Source organism: Notamacropus eugenii, chromosome 7, assembly GCF_028372415.1.
Source record: "Notamacropus eugenii isolate mMacEug1 chromosome 7, mMacEug1.pri_v2, whole genome shotgun sequence".
NCBI classification, from domain to species: Eukaryota; Metazoa; Chordata; class Mammalia; order Diprotodontia; family Macropodidae; genus Notamacropus; species Notamacropus eugenii.
Genome location: NC_092878.1, coordinates 171054918 through 171074206, shown reverse-complemented (window position 1 = coordinate 171074206; position 19289 = coordinate 171054918). Strand labels below are relative to the sequence as shown.

The 19289-nt window shown below is 43.0% G+C and overlaps 2 pseudogenes; both read right to left on the bottom strand.

Annotated features, from left to right (window-relative positions):
* Positions 1-19289, bottom strand: part of LOC140513080 (kinetochore protein Nuf2-like) — a 43135-nt pseudogene that overhangs the window by 11813 nt on the left and 12033 nt on the right.
* On the bottom strand, positions 15482-17004 carry LOC140513081 (S-formylglutathione hydrolase pseudogene; annotated as a pseudogene).

Here is a 19289-nt window from a genome sequence, read left to right as displayed (position 1 = left end):
GACCGGGCTATCTCGTGCATTTCCGCCTCTTCCCATGGGAAACGTGCTGAGAGAGAGCATCCCTGCCCTCAAGATTGGCCCGGGGTCTGAGCACACCTATTGTTGTCTAACAGGCACGGTATTCAGGTGCAAACTATGTGGCGGGAGAGCTTAAGTAGGGTCAGGAAAGCCTGAAGGTGCTCTTAGCTCTGAGGGGCCCTTAGAGGGCAGAAGGCCCCTCTCCTCTCTCTCCTCTCCCCCTCTTCCACTCTCCTACTCTCCCATTCTCCCACTCTTCCATTCTCTTACTGTAAGATCTTTGCCTCCTTGGGAGATTCCTCTCTCCTCAGGAAGAATTCCCCCTGCACATGTAACCAAGACCCTGAATAAAGCCTAGGCCTTGTTCCACTCTGGAAAGTCTCTTCTCTCATACGTTTATCTGGTTTGGCCAGCCAAAGACCTGCGATGGGTAAGGTAAGACTCGGGTAGCCCTTAGGCCTCTAGGCCTGGCAACGTAGAATGGCAGTCTGGGAAACATAAGGGAGTGGGATATGAGGAAAATTTTAGGTGCTATAGAAGCAGAAAGTTATCAATAAAAATTCAGATTAAAATTTTTTTCCCCTCAGTATCCTAGGTGTAACAATTTAATTTGTGGAAAAGCTTTGTGATTTAATGTAACCAGACTTGAATTTCATGTTCTCCTCTATGCTTTCTTTGTCAAGCCTCTCTGTTTCCCACCAGGCTACACCATCATGCCCCAGAGACCCCTTCATCTTGGACCCCTGCCCTGGAGCCTCCTCCTTGGATCACAGGACTCAGCCCAGAACTTCCACTTAAGGACAGCATCCAAGTCAGGTGGCTCTTCTCCAACATGTTTCTCCCCCCACCCCTTCAGAACAGGGTGAGGACTGCTTATCTTTTTGCTTGTGTTTCCAGGGCTGAGCACAGTACCTGGAACATATTAAGAGCTTAATAAGTGCTTGCAAAGTGACTTTCATCTTAGAGATGAATATGTTGAGGCCCAGACACAAATGACCTTGGTGGCACTACAAAAAGTAGAACTCACAACTCCTAAGCTCCAGTCCAATACTTTTCACAATACCATGGCTGTTGTCACTTTATGGAGATTTTGTTTTAATGTTTCAACTTGGAGAAGAAATCCTTGTGGACATGACTGTATTCATCATATAAGGAAATGTTTGTTGTCCAATGAAAGCTCCATTTCACCTTGACCACCCACAGAGCTCCAATGTTCCTCCATCTGACTTCCCAGGCTCAAGGCTGCAAGTCTAGTTAAATGAAAATTAATGAAAATGTTTACCAGACTTTTAGTGATCTTAGAAATATCCAGCCTTTTCTGGGAAATTCCTTCTTGTATTGTTACCTAGGTCAGGAAACAGTAATTAATAATTGTTTAATAACCCAGACAGGACATAGCTTTAATAACACTCAACTAGTACCCGCACATGAATGGTATAATCATTATAAACACAGCAACTATGCATTTATCAGGTGACCCAAGGATGATCAGGCTGTGGGATATGGATTCACATTAACTAAATTCCTATGTGGTAACAACATACCAGAATCCTAATTCACAAATTTAGCATGGGGGCGGGGGGGCAGACCTGGCCCTAGAACCCTTACTGGTCATGTGAATAGGGCATTCGCTATCTCCTAGCAGGTAAGTCATTTCAGGAAATTAGATGACAGAAGAAATGGAACAGTTGCTTGGTGGGCATAGTATCAGAACAAAGGAAGGTACATATTCTTGAAAATCGAATCGAATGTTATAATAAAATATCAAAATAATAAAATATATATTTTATGATGTGTTTTTATATGTAAAAATAAACATATAACAAAACACTCTCTTCAACTTCATGGCTATTTTTATCTAAAGAATCACTAGCAGCTTCTAGAACCAGAACACCCTCATCCTTGAGAGGGCTGAGAAAACACTAGTAAATCCTTCCTCTGGTTCCTGGTCTAAACTCTATCTGTGAAGGTTACCACTGCTCTGTTAGGACAGCAGAGCACAGTCATAAAACGCTGAACATGAAAGAGACCTTATAGACCATCTTGACCAAGTCTATGAACTTGTTTTTTATAAAAAATAATTTGCTAACTATTAATTCAACTTAATTGATTCCCTCTGTAACTCTATAGATTTTATTTTATATGTCAAAAAAAATTCTTCTGATAAGTTTTTAGGCTTTCACAGAATGCCAAGAGTCCACAACGCAAAAAAAGGTTAAGAACTTTAACCTATGCACTTGACAGGAATTACATTTTTCCACCCATTTTACCTTATGAGGAAACTGAGGTCCAGAATGTGGAAGTCATGTGCCCTAAATCACTAACTCCAGGCCAATAAACCATTTTTAATGTCATACTTGATAATGTCACCTGCCTAAGGTTGTCTGATGGTTTGGGAGGTGCCCTGACTTTCTGGATTGCATCTTGGAGAGACCCTCCATCTTCCCAATCCGCCGGGTAGATTACTTCTACATCTAGATAATCTCTTCTTTTAAAATGATCAGGGAACCTAGAGGTGGAGCCCCAAGTTTCACTTTCCAGGGTCATGATAGCTAAACTTGATTTGGGCAGGTGAAAACAAACAAAGCCCCATCAGCCCAAAGGGTTTGAAGAACAGGGTCCTACAGTTTTTTGATGAAATCTGTTCAGTGTTTGCTGCAGCTCTTGGATGTCCTCTAAGAGCTGCTTGAATTCAGCTTGCTCTTCAAGTGGGACAGAGCTAGGAAGAAGGAAAGAAATCAGGCCATAAGAGCACCCACTCTTGCCTTTCTGAGGCTGAGAAATGCCCATTCCACCACATAAAGATCATTTTAAGTCTATAAAAAAATAGAAAAGTTACTTTGCTTGAACTAGATCTGTGACTTCACTGGGAAGGAGAGAGCTAGATGAGGAGCTTCCTCTATCAAGGCAGGTCAGGCCTTTGCAAACAATGGTTTGGAGATGCACACTGCCTGGGCACTGGACAAGGGTCCCCAGAGCATCAGAGAGGAGACCCAGGAAGCTAGAGTTCATCAACAGATGAAGCCATGGTGAGTCTCACTGTTTCTTATTTAACAATCATATTATTCCCTCACATCTAGAGTCAACAATTTCTTTAGCCATTCCTTTACCAACAGGTATCTTATGTTGCTTCACAAAATTATTGCTTTAAATACTTTCATGTGTATGGGATTCTGCTTTGTGTCCTTTGACCTCCCTGGTGTACAAACTTGCAGTGGGATTTCTGGGCCACAGTAAGGACTTTCTATGTCAACCACCAGAATCAAATATAAAATCTTCTATTTGGCATCTGAAGGCCTTTATAACCTGATTCACTCCTATCTTTTCACACCTTCTTCATCACCCTATATTCTGTATTTCAGGAACAGGGACCTCCTGGTTGTTCCTTGCACAAGATCCTTCATCTCCCAACTGTGTATTTCTGTGGCTCTCCCCCAGGCTTGGAACCCTCTCCCACCTCACCCTTGAGGAGGCTTTCCTCATTTTTCTTAACATTCAGGCCTTCTCTTTGTTAACTACCTCCACCTTATCCTTTATCTGCCTTATTTTAACATAGCTCTTTACATACTCTCTTCCACTAGACTGTGAGCTTCTTAAAAGCAGGAACCACTTTTTTTTTTTTTTACCTTTCTCTGTGTCCCCAATGTCGAGCAGTGTGTAGCACACAGCAGGAACTTAATAAATGCTTGTTGACTCACAGTAGTCCTGTGACTTTTAAAATTTTTTAAATTTTGAATTCAAGTTAAATGAATTTTGGGACATTGTTCCAAATGGCTTCCCAGAGTGGCAAACCCCAATTCATAAGCCCCTCAGCAATGATGGTCCCATTGCCCTCTTTGGTGTTCTTGTCATCCTTGCCAACCTGAAGGTTGTAAGGTAAAACCTTCAGAATTGATTTCATGTTCCTATCTAATTCTGAATTTCCCCCTTAGTGGTGGTTGATGGCTTGGAGTTCTTCCTCTGAAAACTAATTCCATAGAGATGTTGGTCTTTCATCTGCGAGACCAGTGGCAAAGATTTTCTTTCTCAGTTAACTCTTCTTAATAGTACTTGTTTACACAGATCTTTTTACATTTTTGTAATCAAAGTTGCTCATTTTAGCCACTCTGAACCTTTTCCTATCAGTTACCACATTTGCTTTCATGTTCCAAACATCAGAAACATCATTTTTTCTTACCTGTAACATATTTTCTAAACATCAGTTCATTTGGAGCTTTACCTTTCCCAGTTCTCTTACAATTTATAAGTTTGTATCACTCTGGGGTTATTTAGAACAAGACAGTCAACAGCTTCATCAAAAAAGCCCAAAAATTCACTGAAGACAAGAATGCCTTAAAAATTAAAATGAGCCAAATGAAAGAGACACAAAAACTCCAAGAAAATCATTGGAATTTAAAACGTGGAATTGGGCAAGTGAAAGTTATCAAACTTATGAGAATACAAGTTATTCCTCAATTAATAAATGGTCAAAGGATATGAACAGGCAGTTTTCAGAAGAAATCAAAGCTATTTTTAGTCATATGAAAAAAATGCTCAGGGGTGGAGTCATGATGACAGAGTAACAGCACAGACTTTATAGAGTGCTCTCACCAAGCCCAGTCAAATAAATACCTGTAAAAAGACTCTAAACAAATTCTGGAGCTGCAGAACTCAAATGGAATGAAACAAATATCTAGCCCAAAACAAAACTGGTATGTCACCAGAAAGTGTCTATCATGCCACACTGAGAGCAAAGCATAATCCAGTGTGGGTCATGCCAGCACAGATAGGACCTGACCAGGGCCTTGAGGCAACTGTAGAGATTTCTAGACTTCACAACCCTAAAACGCTGAGAACAAATTGGAAGGTCAGTGGAAAAAATCTGTGGAACCTGTGTGAGAGAGTAGAGGGGTCCAGCCCCAAGACAGCAGAGTGGGGAGAGGGCAGAGGAACCCACAGGAGCCACTTTCAAGCATTCTTGATGAAAAGACAAGAGCTGGATGGAAAATTTCACTTTCAAACACAAGAATCAAGAGAAGCATGAAATGGTAAGCAGGAAAGAGAAATCATAAAGGACTTACTAAAGTTGAACTGATTACATTCCAATATGGAAAGACCATATTTGCAACTCTTGAGAGTTTTCTCAGTATTTGGGTAGTTGGAGGGATTATATGCATTCAGACAGAAGGCAAAGGGTGAATTGAATAGGTAGGGATGATATCTAAAAAAAATTAAGGGGTGAGAGAGGAATATATTGGGAGGAGAAAGGAAGAAATGGAATGGGGCAAATTATCTCACATAAAAGAGGCAAGAAAAGGCTTTTTCAATGAAGGGCAAAAGGGGAGAGTTGAAAGGGAAAGAGTGAACCTTACTCTCATCTCATTTGGCTTAAGGCAGGAATAACATGTACACTCAATTGGGTATGAAAATCTATCTTACACTACAGGAAAGTAGGGGGTAAGGGGATGAGCCAGGGGTGAGGGGGATAAGAGAAAGGAGAGCAAATGGGAAGAGGGGGTAATTAGAAGTAAACACTTGAGGTGGGATAGGGTCAAGAGAGAATAGAACAAGTGGGGACAGAATAGGATGGGGGAATTATAGATAGTCTTTCACAATATGACTGTCATGGAAGTGTTTTGCATAACTATATCTATATAACCTATACTGAATTGCTTGCCTTCTCTATGGGGATGAGTGAGGAGGGAGGGAGAGTAGTTGAAACTCAGTTTTAAAAACGAATGTTAAAAATTGTTCTTACATGCAGCTGGGAAGATATACAGTCAATGTGGCATAGAAATCTATCTGCCCTACAAGAAAATAGAGAGGATGGGGATAAGAGAAGGTGGGGGTGTGATAGAAGAAGGGCAGATCGCAGGAAGGGGTGATCAGAATGCCCGATCACTTGAGATGGGCAGAGGGGAGAGAAGGGGAGAAAATTTGGAACTTAAAAAATCTTGTGGAAGTGTCTGTTGAAAACTAAAAATAAATTAAAAAAAGAAAAATAGCAGGGGGAAAAAAAAGAGTATTAAGACAGAAAGATTCAATACCAGTGGAGAATGTAAGAGGGAAGGGGGGAATTGACACTAAGGTTTAGAGATGCAGGATTTTTCAATGTCAAAGAAGATTTTGTACTTGGTGCTAGAGGTAATCAGGAGTCACCAGAGTTTATTGTGTTAGTGAGGTGGGAAGGAGGGAGAGTGATGTGGTAGGACCTGAACATTAGTGTCCAAATGGAAGATAGATTAGGGGAAGAGACTTGAGGCAGGCAGGCCCTAGTCCAGGGGTGGGGAACCTGCAGCTTCAAGGACACATGAGATTTTCTAGGTCCTTGGGTGTAGCCTTTTGATTCTGTCCAAGTTTTCCAGAACAAATCCTTTTATGAAGGCAATTTGTTCAGTGAAGTTCAGATTCAGTCAAAGGGCTGCACTCAAGGACCTTGAGGCCCACATGTGGCCGCAAGACCACAGATTCCCCACCACTGCCATGGTCTGTGGCTATGGCCACAATCTAAGAAGCTGGATGGAAACTGGAGAAAAAAATAAGAAGGAATACAGTCAGAAAAGACTTAGACTTTCATGCTTTACCATCTCACCAAAATAAAGGGCTGATCAGAGTTCATGGTCCTCTCCAGACTATGGCAGCCCAATCTGACTCTATCCCAGTCACCTCTGGAGGTGAAGAGACAGTTCTGGGGCAGGTTTTTTCTAGCCCTCTTACTGTCCCATTGACCCCCTACAGACCCCTGAAGGGGATTATGACCAGAAGCAAGACAGATAAGGTCTTTCCTAAAATAGATGAGAACTAAAACACCAAAAAACAAAGAAAAATGCTCATCATCTGGTTTAGAACCTCACACAGAAGGTCTACAAGTCACAGCTCCAGAGCGGTTTTCTTTCTCCTATATGACTTATGAACCTGGATTACAGGGATAAATAAAAAATATATATAATTGGGATCAATTGGTCAGAAGAAAAAAGTCTAGAGTAAAAAGAGATGAATGCAGAAATAATTTAGGAGGACAAAGTGATAGCTCTTGGGCTGAGCAATGTGACAAAGCATCCCTCGAAAAGTGGCCAAAGAAGAGATTATATAGTGAAAGTCAAAAGAAAATTTTTTTCTTTAAAAAGAAAAAAGCTGACTTGCTCTATACAATATTAAGAAGCAGTTTCAGAACACGTACATTTACCATTCAAAATGTTAATAACTGCTTACAATGTAAGTCTTCTACTTACTCAAGCTGCTCCAGTTTCATCAATGCCTCCTGTTGTGCTACATCCAGCTGCTGCATCTTGTCCACGGAGGATTTCTGCAAAAGCAACTTCATGAATTTCTATTAACCCATTTCAATATAACCTGTCACATAAAAATCCCAAAATCTATCATTTGGTTACTGGTCCATTCTATAGCACACATCAGAAATTCTATCTAAGACCAACTGGGAGCTTGAAACAAGAGATTCTTGGTCACATGAAGGGAGGATATCAATGAGACCAAAAAGCTACTGGGGGATATAAATTTTCAGGTCATTTTGAGCATTATACTGTAGAGCAGCAGAACAAAATCAAATTCATCTTTCACTTTGGCGTTAATTTATTCAACAGATATTAAGTATTAAGAACTACCACTACATTATGCATAGGGAAAACAAAAAGACTTCCTGATTTCTGTTTATAAAACAGTAAGTGTACATATATCTATCTGTTTAAAGAGACAGGAATATGGCTTCCAGAGTTCATTCCTGGCCTCCTCTCCAACAAAAGACCACATCTAGTGAAGTGTCTGGCCCTCCCTAGTATATTTCCTGGGGAAGAGAATATTACTGCCATTTTTGTAGACCTGACAGGAAAAGTGGCTGCCTTGGACTGATTTGTATATGCAATACACCAAATATGAAATAACGTAAACAAACTTAATTAGAAGTCTAACGTAATCAAGGCGAATCTAAAATAACCTACTCTGATTAGAAACATGAGTCTCTCATGAATCAGTTAGGTACCTTAATTTACAGAATATTAGACTTATCCTACAATACTAGAATCAGTTCAGAAGTCTTTAAGAGTACCATGCACCCAGGAAATTTTTGTAGACCTAAGAGTGGATTACATAGTTAATGCCCTTATTAAAAGAATCTGCTTAGCACGTGTGGAGCCAAAGAGGACAGTAGGCTCCGCTTCTTTTCTTTCCTCTCTCCCCTCCCCCTCTCTCCCCGCTTGTACTTCTACTTCCAATCCCTTAAGCTTAGCCTCCTTAGGAAATCTCCCCCTCTTCCTCCTAAGGAAGACCTCCCTGCACTTGTAACCCAGACCCTGAAACAAAGCTCAACCCCTGTTCGACTCTGGAACGTCCTTTCTCTCATACGTTTATCCGGTTTGGCCAACCGAAGACCTGGGACAGGTAAGAAAGACTCGGGTAGCCCAATACAGGCCTCTAGGCCTGGCAGTTGGCGCCCCAACAGGGATTGGGAGCGTAGATAATCCTGGGTGCTTTTGGGGTACACCAGGAAGGGGCTGTGAAAGAAGCGAATCCCGAATCCTAGATTCGGAAGGAGAGAAAGGGGAGAGAAGCTTCCCAAACCCCTGGGAAAAGGGTGGAGATGGGGAATCTATTGCCAGTAATAAAGCCAGAGGAACAGGAGGTCTGGGCTGAGAAACTTCACAGGGAATGCAGGAAGGCGGGGGTCACAATAGAGTTAGATGACCTCCGAGAATTTTGTAAAAGGATTTGGAAAGTCTCTCCTTGGCTCAAGCAGGCAGGAATATCAAGAGAAAAATGGGGAGCGGTCAGAGAGCAAATGACTGCTCATGAGCAACAATACCCTGGGGAGCTGGAGGATTTAGATTTCCTGATATTCGGTGTAATTAAAAGCCTGCTGGAAGGGCCGGAGAGGCCAGGGCGGGATTGGAATGAGAGTGGAAGCGGAGAGAGGGGAGGGGAGAACACGGGAGGGACGGAGAGTCCAGGCAAGCAGAAAGTTAAGCGGAAAGTTAAGGAGCGTAAAGAAAAAATAGACTCGGAGCTCCATCTAGCGGATGGAAAAGGCGAGGCAGGGGAGAATACACCGTGCCTTCCCTCCGCGCCTCCTTATAACATGCTCCATTGGTCAGACAGTTCAGGGCCACAGTCCAGTTTGGAAAAAGGAATAAGAAAGGCTATAGAGAATGGAGAAGATGTAGGGACATTTCCTGTGTTAGAAATAGCAGACCCCAGTGTCCCCGGTGGGGTTCGGAGGAGCCACATACCTATAGAGTGGAAGAGAGTGGCGACTCTTAAAGAGGCTTGTACCAAGCATGGCCCTAATTCACCCTTTGTCATAGCCATGCTTGAAACTCTCAGTGGTCAGTTCGTTCTGACTCCTAATGACTGGAAGAGCTTAGCTAGAGCCTGCCTTACCCCTGGGCAGAATGTGATTTGGGTATCAGAATTTTCTCAGAGGGTAAAGAGCACTACCGGTGGGCTAGGGGCTCAGGCCCCCCAGGCTTATCAGCAATTTACAGGAACAGGACAGTTTGAGGCTACAGGAAATCAATTACAGTACTCAGCCTCCGATTATGTCTTGATTGCAGGAATGGCTATTAGCCACCTCGGGATGAGGTTATCAAATTTTTAGTAAGGGCCATTGCTGTTGCTCTGGAGTCCCCACCCTTGAATTGGAAGTCAGACACCCCGATTTGGGTGGAGCAATGGCCCCTGACTCCAGAAAAACTTCAGGCATTACAAATACTGGTTAAGGAGCAATTAGCACCCTGGAATGCTCCTGTGTTTGTTATAAAGAAAAAATCCGGGAAATTCAGGTTCCTTACAGATGTTAATCAAGCATTTGTAAGCTCCTGGCAGCTGCTATACCAAAGTAACCAGCCACTAAGCATTCTTATCAATTTTACCTTAAAGGCGATCCTCGCTAAACAAAGAAGGGGAGATAGAGATCGCCTAATACAATCAGAGCTAAGATCAAGAGGCCTAATACAATCAGAGCTAAGATTAAGAGGCCTAATACAATCAGAGCTTGATACAGCTGTCTCAAAAGGCTCACATACTACTCCAGCTATTAGACATTTTAAGATACTAATATGGGGTCGAGGGTATGTTTGTGTCTCCACAGGAAAAGGTGATGCGTGGATTCCCATTAGAAGGATCCGTAGGTGTAAACCGATGTCGGAGACCCCGGAGAGCCCAGAGACCCCAGAGAAGGATCATACACCACCTGAGCCTGCTGCTGACAGCTTTAACCTTGCTGCCCAAAGAGGAGGCAGCACTCATCACAACCGCAGACACTGCTGCTGACAGCTTCCCATCTAGGCATCTCTTTCCACTGGCTGAAGGATCACAAACCCAGGACACTTGGGTGGGGAGGAGGTGACCAATTTTCCACCTGTATAGATCCATTTGCAAGATTAAGGGAGTGGTGGTGTAAGGCGCCTACACCAGCTGCTCCTCTTAAAATATGCTTTGGGATTAGTTGATTGCACTTCCCCTGTTGTAACTCAGCCATTTAGTTTCATCTTTGTTTTATTTGATGCCTCCCTTTGTCAGTTGTGCTAGCTGCAGATTTCTGTGTGAATGAAGTCTTGTTGTAGGGTACTCATATGCTAAAGGCCTTCCTAATCCACTCAGCCTCCAGCCACTGTTTGCTCCAGAGCCAGGTGCGCTCCGCGCATAACAAAGAAGGGGATATGTTGGGATTGGAAGCTCAATTCCGTGTGGACGGTCTCGGGCGGGTAAAAGTGGGACTTCTAAATCTTAGAGTCTTACGAGGCCCTCCATGAACAGCAGGGATTCGAGAAGGTTAGACTGAGCTAGCTCGGCTAGCTCGGGTATTTCCGCCTCTCCCCGGGAGATACGTGATGGGTGGAGTCTCCCTGCCCTCGAGGTCGTCCCGGATTGGAGCACACCTAGTTACCTAACAGCACGGTATTGAGATGCAAACTGTGTGGCTGAAGATTAAGTAGGATTGAGGAAGCCTAAAAGCTCTCTTAGCACGTGTGGAGCCAAAGAGGACAGTAGGCTCCGCTTCTTTTCTTTCCTCTCTCCCCTCCCCCTCTCTCCCCGCTTGTACTTCTATTTCCAATCCCTTAAGCTTAGCCTCCTTAGGAAATCTCCCCCTCTTCCTCCTAAGGAAAACCCCCCTGCACGTGTAACCCAGACCCTGAAATAAAGCTCAACCCCTGTTAAAAAAAAAAAAAAAAAGAATCTGAAGAGCTTATCTCTTATTAGGAGAATCTTAAGAGCTCAATGGGGCCTTAGGCTTTCTAGGCTAACTACCACCTACAGCATCCATTCCCTTTAGGGCATTTTCAGGAGCAAGTTATAAAAAGCATCGATAAAACTTTTTTCAATATTCAAAAACACTTAAGCTAAAGACTCATCTAGACTTCCCTCTGCACCTCCTCTCTCTGCCCCTGAAATTATACCTTATAAGAATGTTAAAAAACAGCTGAAAGAAAATTCAGGAAAACCAATCAATGTACTGAAGACATTTAACATCCTATGCAATGGTCTCTACCTATGGACCCTGACTTCTGCCAAGGGAATTTGAAACTCAAGATGCACAAACTCTTGGAGGGGAGCAAGAATCTTCATAATTTCACAATTTTCATCTCTAATTTATTTTTAAGTTACTGTTCTTTCCCTTTACATTTTTCTCCAAAGTGCATGTGATTTTTCTAGATCTGCTGACTTCATTTTGCATCTGTTAACAGAAGTCTTTCCAAGTATCTCTTCATCAGACTAGTGGCTTCTTCCAGCACTGACATTCTACAAGTGCAATCATTCTCTTTTTCTGTCTTGTTAAAAGCATCAATATACATATATTCTGCCTCTGAGAACAGTTTGGATTGTATGCCAGAAATTGATAAATATTATATATTGATTGTATGTTTTAGTGTACAAAAATTCACAGTGAAAACAAGACTTTGCTGTTTTTAAAGGAACAATAGACATCTCTTAGGGCCTCGGCAGCAGGTGGGGTCCACAAATGTACAGCGCAACCTGCAATGCTACACTTTTTTTTTTTTTATTTCAATTCAGCATATATTTATTCACTTTCTACTCAATGCCAGGCATATGACAGAGCCAGGTGCTAGGGTGGGGATGTTCACTGGATCCTGGATTCTTCATTCTTGATCTCAGCCTACCTAAGGCAGTTGATCAAGACCCTAGTGACTTTTCGTTGTCATCTTTTTTTTTATTTAATTTTTAACATTTATTTTCACAAAATTTTGGATTACAAATTTTCTCCCCTTTTATCCCCTCCCCCCCCAAACCCAAGCATTCTAATTGCCCCTGTGACCAATCTGCTCTCCCCTCTATCCTCCCTCCATGCCCTCGTCTCCGTCTTCTCTTTTGTCCTGTAGGGCCAGATAGCTTTCTTGACCCCTTAACCTGTATTTCTTATTTCCCAGTGGTAAGAACATTACATTTGATCCTAACACTTTGAGTTCCAACTTCTTTAGCTCCCTCCCTCTCCACCCCTTCCCCTTGGAAGACAAGCAATTCAATATAGGCCAAATCTGTGTAGTGTTGCAAATGATTTCCATACTAGTTGTGTTGTATAGGACTAACTATATTTCCCTCCATCCTATCCTGTCCCCCATTACTTCTATTCTCTTATGATCCTTTCCCTCCCCATGAGTGTCAACCTCGGATTGCATTCTCCTCCCCATGCCCTCCCCTCCATCCTCCCCCCCACCCTGCTTGTGCCCCTGTCCCCCACTCTCCTGTATTGTGAGATAGGTTTTCCTATAAAAATGAGTGTGCATTATATTATTTCCTTTAGTGGAATGTGATGAGAGTAGACCTCATGTTTTTCTCTTGCCTCCCCTCTATATCCCTCCACTAATAAGTCTTTTGCTTGCCTCTTTTATGAGAGATAATTTGCCCCATTCAACTTCTCCATTTCTCCTCCCAATATTTCTCTCTCACTGCTTGATTTCATTTTTTTTAAGATATGATCCCATCTCTTCAATTCACTCTGTGCACTCTGTCTCTATGTATGTGTACGTGTGTGCATGTGTGTGTGTGTGTGTGTGTGTGTGTGTGTGTGTACTCCCACCCAGTACCCAGATACTGAAATGTTTCAAGAGTTACAAATATTGTCTTTCCATGTAGGAATGTAAACAGTTCAACTTTAGTAAGTCCCTTATGACTTCTCTTTGCTGTTCACCTTTTCATGCTTCTCTTCATTCTTGTGTTAGAAAGTCAAATTTTCTTTTCAGCTCTGGTCTTTTCATCAAGAAAATTTGAAAATCCTCTATTTCATTGAAAGACCATTTTTTCTCCTGAAGTATTATACTCAGTTTTGCTGGGTAGGTGATTCTTGGTTTTAGTCCTAGTTCCTTTGACCTCCGGAATATCCTATTCCATGGCCTTCGATCCCTTAATGTAGAGGGTGCTAGATCTTGTGTTATCCTGATTGTATTTCCACAATACTTGAATTGTTTCTTTCTAGCTGCTTGCAATATTTTCTCTTTCACCTGGGAATTCTGGAATTTGGCCACAATGCTCCTAAGAGTTTCTCTTTTTGGATCTCTTTCATGCGGTGTTCTGCGGATTCCTTGAATATTTATTTTGCCCTCTGGTTCTAGAATCTCAGGGCAGTTTTCCTTGATAATTTCATGGAAGATGATGTCTAGGCTCTTCTTTTGGTCATGGTTTTCAGGTAGTCCCAGAATTTTTACATTGTCTCTCCTGATTCTATTTTCCAGGTCAATTGTTTTTCCAATAAGATATTTCACATTATCTTCCATTTTTCGAATCTTCTCGCTATGTTCTGTGATATCTGTCTTTCTCATAAAGTCCTTAGCGTCCATCAGTGCCATTCCAGTTTTGAAAGATCTATTTTCTTCAGTGAGCTTTTGAATCTCCTTTTCCATTTGGCTAATTCTACTTTTGAAAGCATTCTTCTCCTCATTGGCCTTTTGAACCTCTTTTGCCAATTGAGTTAGGCTAGTTTTCAAGGTGTTAATTTCTTCAACATTTTTTTGGTTCTCCTTTAGCAGGGAGCTGATCTGCTTTTCATGCTTCTCTTTCATCCCTCTCATTTCTCTTCCCAGTTTTTCCTCCACCTCTCTAACTTGATTTTCAAAATTCTTTTTTAGCTCTTCCATGGCCTGAGCCCATTGGGTGGGCTGGGACACAGAATCCTTGATTTCTGTGTCTTTGCCTGATGGTAAGCATTGTTCTTCCTTGTCAGAAAGGAAGGGAGGAAGTGTCTTTTCTCCGAGAAAGTACCCTTCAATAGTTTTATTTCTTTTCCCTTTTCTGGGCATTCTCCCCAGCCAGTGGCTTGACCTCTGAATATTCTCCTCACACCCACCTCGCCTCCTGGTCCTCCCAGCCAGCATTTGGGGACTGAGATTCAAATGCTGCTTCCCGCCTTAGGGCTTTTGGCAGGGGCAGGGCTGCTATTCAGTGTGAGAATTAAGTTCAGATGGTCAGGTTGGGGCAGGGCCGCCTCTCAGGCTCAGTTCCCTCAGGGGGTTTATGCATAGACCTTCCACAATGGATGCAGGCTCCCGCCCGCTTGGGGAGCCCCTGTCTGCAGCCGCCTCTCAGCTTCTATCTCCCGGGGGGGGGGGGGCAGAGCCATGGGGGCACCCCACTCCCCTCTCAACCTGCCAAAGAGACTCTCTCACCGACCCTCATCACCTGTGGGGGGGGGGGGGGCTTGTGCCACCGCTGGAGATCCCATCCCTGAAGCCTGCTCAGATCTGTACCTCTCGGAGCCGTGGCCTCAGCAGGTCTGGGCTGGGCTCCGCGTCTGCAGCGCGACGGACCTTTTGCGAGAGGTTTGCAGGTCCCTCTGTGGGTGGAGGGACCCGCGTGGCCACTGGAGGTCCCGTCCCCATAGACCGCTCAGATCTTTTCCTCACGGTGTCGCAGCCACTGCAGGGCTGCACTCAGCTCCCAGTCCCGGCGCCCAGTCCGCAGCACGAAGGACCCCCCGCGAGAGGTTTGCAGGTCTCTCCGGAACAGAAATCTCCCTCGCTCCAATATTCCGTGGCCTCTGGGTGCAGAATTCACCGTGAGTTGCTCCCCTGTAGCCGATCTGTGGGTTGTGGGTTCGGAGCTATGTGTATGTGCGTCTTTCTACTCCGCCATCTTGGCTCCGCCCCTTTTTTTTTTAATGCATAAAATCTCTTTATTCAGTTACTAAGATACAAATTCGTAATTTAATTCTCTATGAACTGATACACCCAATGACCAATAACTTGTTGTTACATGTCCAAATACATCTAAATAACTGTATTCTTTATAGCCAACTGTAATCATTCACATATTCTATGATCCTTGAAACTTAATTTTACAAGAATTTCAAACTACCCATAAATTCTTCTATCAGAGTATTTACGAGAAACAAAAAGGAATCTAAATGCTTGATTTTATATATTCATTCAGAAGGTGGTAAGCTTTTACGATAAAAATTAGAAGTGAATGTTCACAGGTGTCAGGCCTAGAGGCCTAAGGGCTACCCGAGTCTTACCTTACCTATTGCAGGTCTTCAGCTGGCCAAACCAGATAAACGTATGAGAGAAGAGACTTTCCAGAGTGGAACAAGGGTTAGGCTTTATTCAGGGTCTTGGTTACATGCGCAGGGGGAATTCTTCCTGAGGAGAGAGGAATCTCCCAAGGAGGCAAAGATCTTACAGTAAGAGAATGGAAGAGGGAAGAGGGGAGAGGGAAGAAAGAAGAAAGGGAAGAGGGAAGAGGGGCCTTCTGTCCTCTAAGGGCCCCTCAGCGCTAAGAGCACCTTCAGGCTTTCCTGACCCTACTTAAGCTCTCCCGCCGCATAGTTTGCACCTGAATACCGTGCCTGTTAGACAACAATAGGTGTGCTCAGACCCCGGGCCAATCTTGAGGGCAGGGATGCTCTCTCTCAGCACGTTTCCCACGGGAAGAGGTGGAAATGCACGAGATAGCCCAGTCTCACACCTCAATTCCCTGCTGTTCCCTGGGGGGGCCTCATGAGAACTCTAAGGTTTAGAAGTCCTCACCTTTACCTGCCCGAGACTGTCCACATGGAACTGAGTTTACACCCCCAACACACAGGCAGTAATTTTTCATGCAATTCTTTTCAAAAGTTCAGTTTACATGGTAACTTTTATAACTGAGATGACTTGTATAAGCAGCTTTACGTGTTCAAGTATTTTGCATGATGTCTGATGTGATTGTTAACAAGAGTTGCTATGAAGTAGTAGTTATGATCATATCCCTCTTGCAATCAAAAAACAACTGGAACTTTTCACTCTGCACAGGAAGCTATAAAGTTGTCAGGAAGTAATTGTCCATCTTTAAGGAACTGATCAACTTTGCCTTGATCAATTAATATGTCCAATTGAGATTCTGGATAAGATTTCACAAGATGAGTAGCATCATGCACCTCCCACTTACTTTGATCTGATCCAAAATATCCACTGAAAGCCTTTCCCCCCCAAGGACAGAGGATTACAGATTGAAGCAAATGCTGACACAGATTTCCAGGATTCTTCAGAGCACAAATCAGAGCTTCATGGCCTCCCATAGAATGTCCAAAATAGATATATTTATAGATAAATCCTATAGTTGGTTGTCCAAGATTCTTCAGTGGCATTCATGTAAAAACCAGCACCAGCACCAAAGTCCCAGTTATCATCTTCTTTAATATTACAGCCACGTGGACTGGTATCTGGTGCAACAACAATGAGGCCATGCTCTGCTGCAGCTTGACAATAACCAGCTTCTGTGATAAGATTTTGTTCTGTGCAAGTTAAACCAGACAGCCAGTAAAGTACAGGACATTTTTCAGTTTCTCCATTTGGTGATAAGCAGATTCCAAATTTCATTTTGCATTTTAGTTCCATACTGTCATGCTCATTTCTAAACTTTCTGAAACCCTTCAAAGCAGTTGTTGCTGGAAATGTGTTTCAAGGCCATAGTTTCTTTGCTATTCAGGTGCTACTATTTTCCTACTTACTGACACAAGGTGACTAGAAGGAGGTGTACTGATCCTAGATCGAGGCAGCCGGCAGTAGAGACCACAGGGGGTGGAATGCTACACTTTTTTTTTTTTATTAAACTTTTAATTTTGGGTTACAAATTTTCTCCCCTTTTCTCCCCCTCCCCCCCCAGACCCAAGTTTTCTAATTGCCCCTGTGACCTATCTGCTCTCTCCTCTATCCTCCCTCCCTGCCCTTGTCTCCGTCTTCTCTTGACCCCTTAACCTGTGTTTCTTGTTACCCAGTGGTAAGAACATTACATTTGGTCCTAACACTTTGAGTTCCAACTTCTTTAGCTCCCTCCCTCTCTACCCCTTCCCCCTGGAAGACAGGCAGTTCAATATAGGCCATATCTGTTTAGTTTTGCAAATGATTTCCATACTAGTTGTGTTGTATAAGACTAACTATATTTCCCTCCATCCTGTCCTGTCCCCCATTACTTCTATTTTCTTATGGTCCTTTCCCTCCCCATGAGTGTCGACCTCGTATTGCATTCTCCTCCCCATGCCCTCCCCTCTATCCTCCCCCCCTTCCTGCTTGTGCCCCTGTCCCCCACTCTCCTGTATTATGAGCTAGGTTTTCCTATCAGAATGAGTGTGCATTATATTCTTTCCTTTAGTGGAATGTGATGAGAGTAGATCTCATGTTTTTCTCTTGCCTCCCCTCTTTATCCCACCACTAATAAGTCTTTTGCTTGCCTCTTTTATGAGAGATAATTTGCCCCATATAACTTCTCCCTTTCTCCTCCCAATATTTCTCTCTCACTGCTTGATTTCATTTTTTTTTTTTTAGTATATGATCCCATCCTCTTCAATTCACTCTGTGCACTCTGTATCTATGTATGTGTACGTGTGTGCATGTGTGTGTGTGTGTGTGTACTCCCACCCAGTGCTCAGATACTGAAATGTTTCAAGAGTTATAAATATTGTCTTTCCATGTAGGAATGTAAACAGTTCAACTTTAGTAAGTCCCTTATGATTTCTCTCCGCTGTTCGCCTTCCTATGGTTCTCTTCATTCTTGTGTTAGAAAGTCAAATTTTCTTTCCAGCTCTGGTCTTTTCATCAGGAAAATTTGAAAGTCTTCTATTTCATTGAAAGACCATTTTTTTCTCCTGAAGTATTATACTCAGTTTTGCTGGGTAGGTGATTCTTGGCTTCAGTCCTAGTTCCTTTGACCTCCGGAATATCCTATTCCATTCCCTTCTATCCCTCAATGTAGAAGGTGCCAGATCCTGTACTATCCTGATTGTATTTCCACAATACTTGAATTGTTTCTTTCTAGCTGCTTGCAATATCTTCTCCTTCACCTGGGAACTCTGTAATTTGGCCACAATGCTCCCAGGAGTTTCTCTTTTTGGATCTCTTTCATGCGGTGTTCTGCGGATTCCTTGAATATTTATTTTGCCTTCTGGTTCTAGAATCTCAGGGCAGTTTTCCTTGATAATTTCATGGAAGATGATGTCTAGACTCTTCTTTTGATCATGGTTTTCAGGTAGTCCCAGAATTTTTACATTGTCTCTCCTGATTCTATTTTCCAGGTCAGTTGTTTTTTCCAATAAGATATTTCACATTATCTTCCATTTTTCGAATCTGCGCGGTATGTTCTGAGATATCTGTCTTTCTCGAAAAGTCCAAAGCTTCCATCTGTACCATTCCAGATTTGAGAGATCTATTTTCTTCAGTAAGCTTTTGAATAGTCTTTTCCATTTGGTTAATTCTGCTTTTGAAGGCATTCTTCTCCTCATTGGCCCCTTGCACCTCCCTTGCCAGCTGAGTTAGGCTAGTTCTCAAGGTGCCAATTTCTTCAAGATTTTTTTGGTTCTCCTTTAGCTGGGAGCTGATCTGTTTTTCATGCTTCTCCCTTATCCCTCTCATTTCCCTTCCCAGTCTTTCCTCCACCTCTCTAACTTGATTTTCAAAATTCCTCTTGAGCTCTTCCATGGACCGAGCCCATTGGGTGGGCTAGGGCACAGAGTCCTCCATTTCTGTGTCTTTGCCTGATGGCAAGCCTTGTTCCTCCCCATCAGAAAGGAAGGGAGGAAGTGATTTTTCTCCCATAAAGTACCCTTCAATAGTTTTATTTCTTTTCCCTTTTCTTGGCATTGTCTCCCCCTAGTGGTCTGACCTCTGAATGTTCTCCTCACATCCACCTCGCCTCCTGGTTCTCCCAGCCAGCGTTTGGGGACTGAGATTCAAATGCTGCTTCCTGCCTTAGGATTTTTGGCAGGGGCAGGGCTGTTATTCAGTGTTAAATTAGGCTCAGGTGCTGAAGTCAGGGGCAGGGCCGCCTCTCTGGCTCAATTCCCTCAGGGGGTTTATACA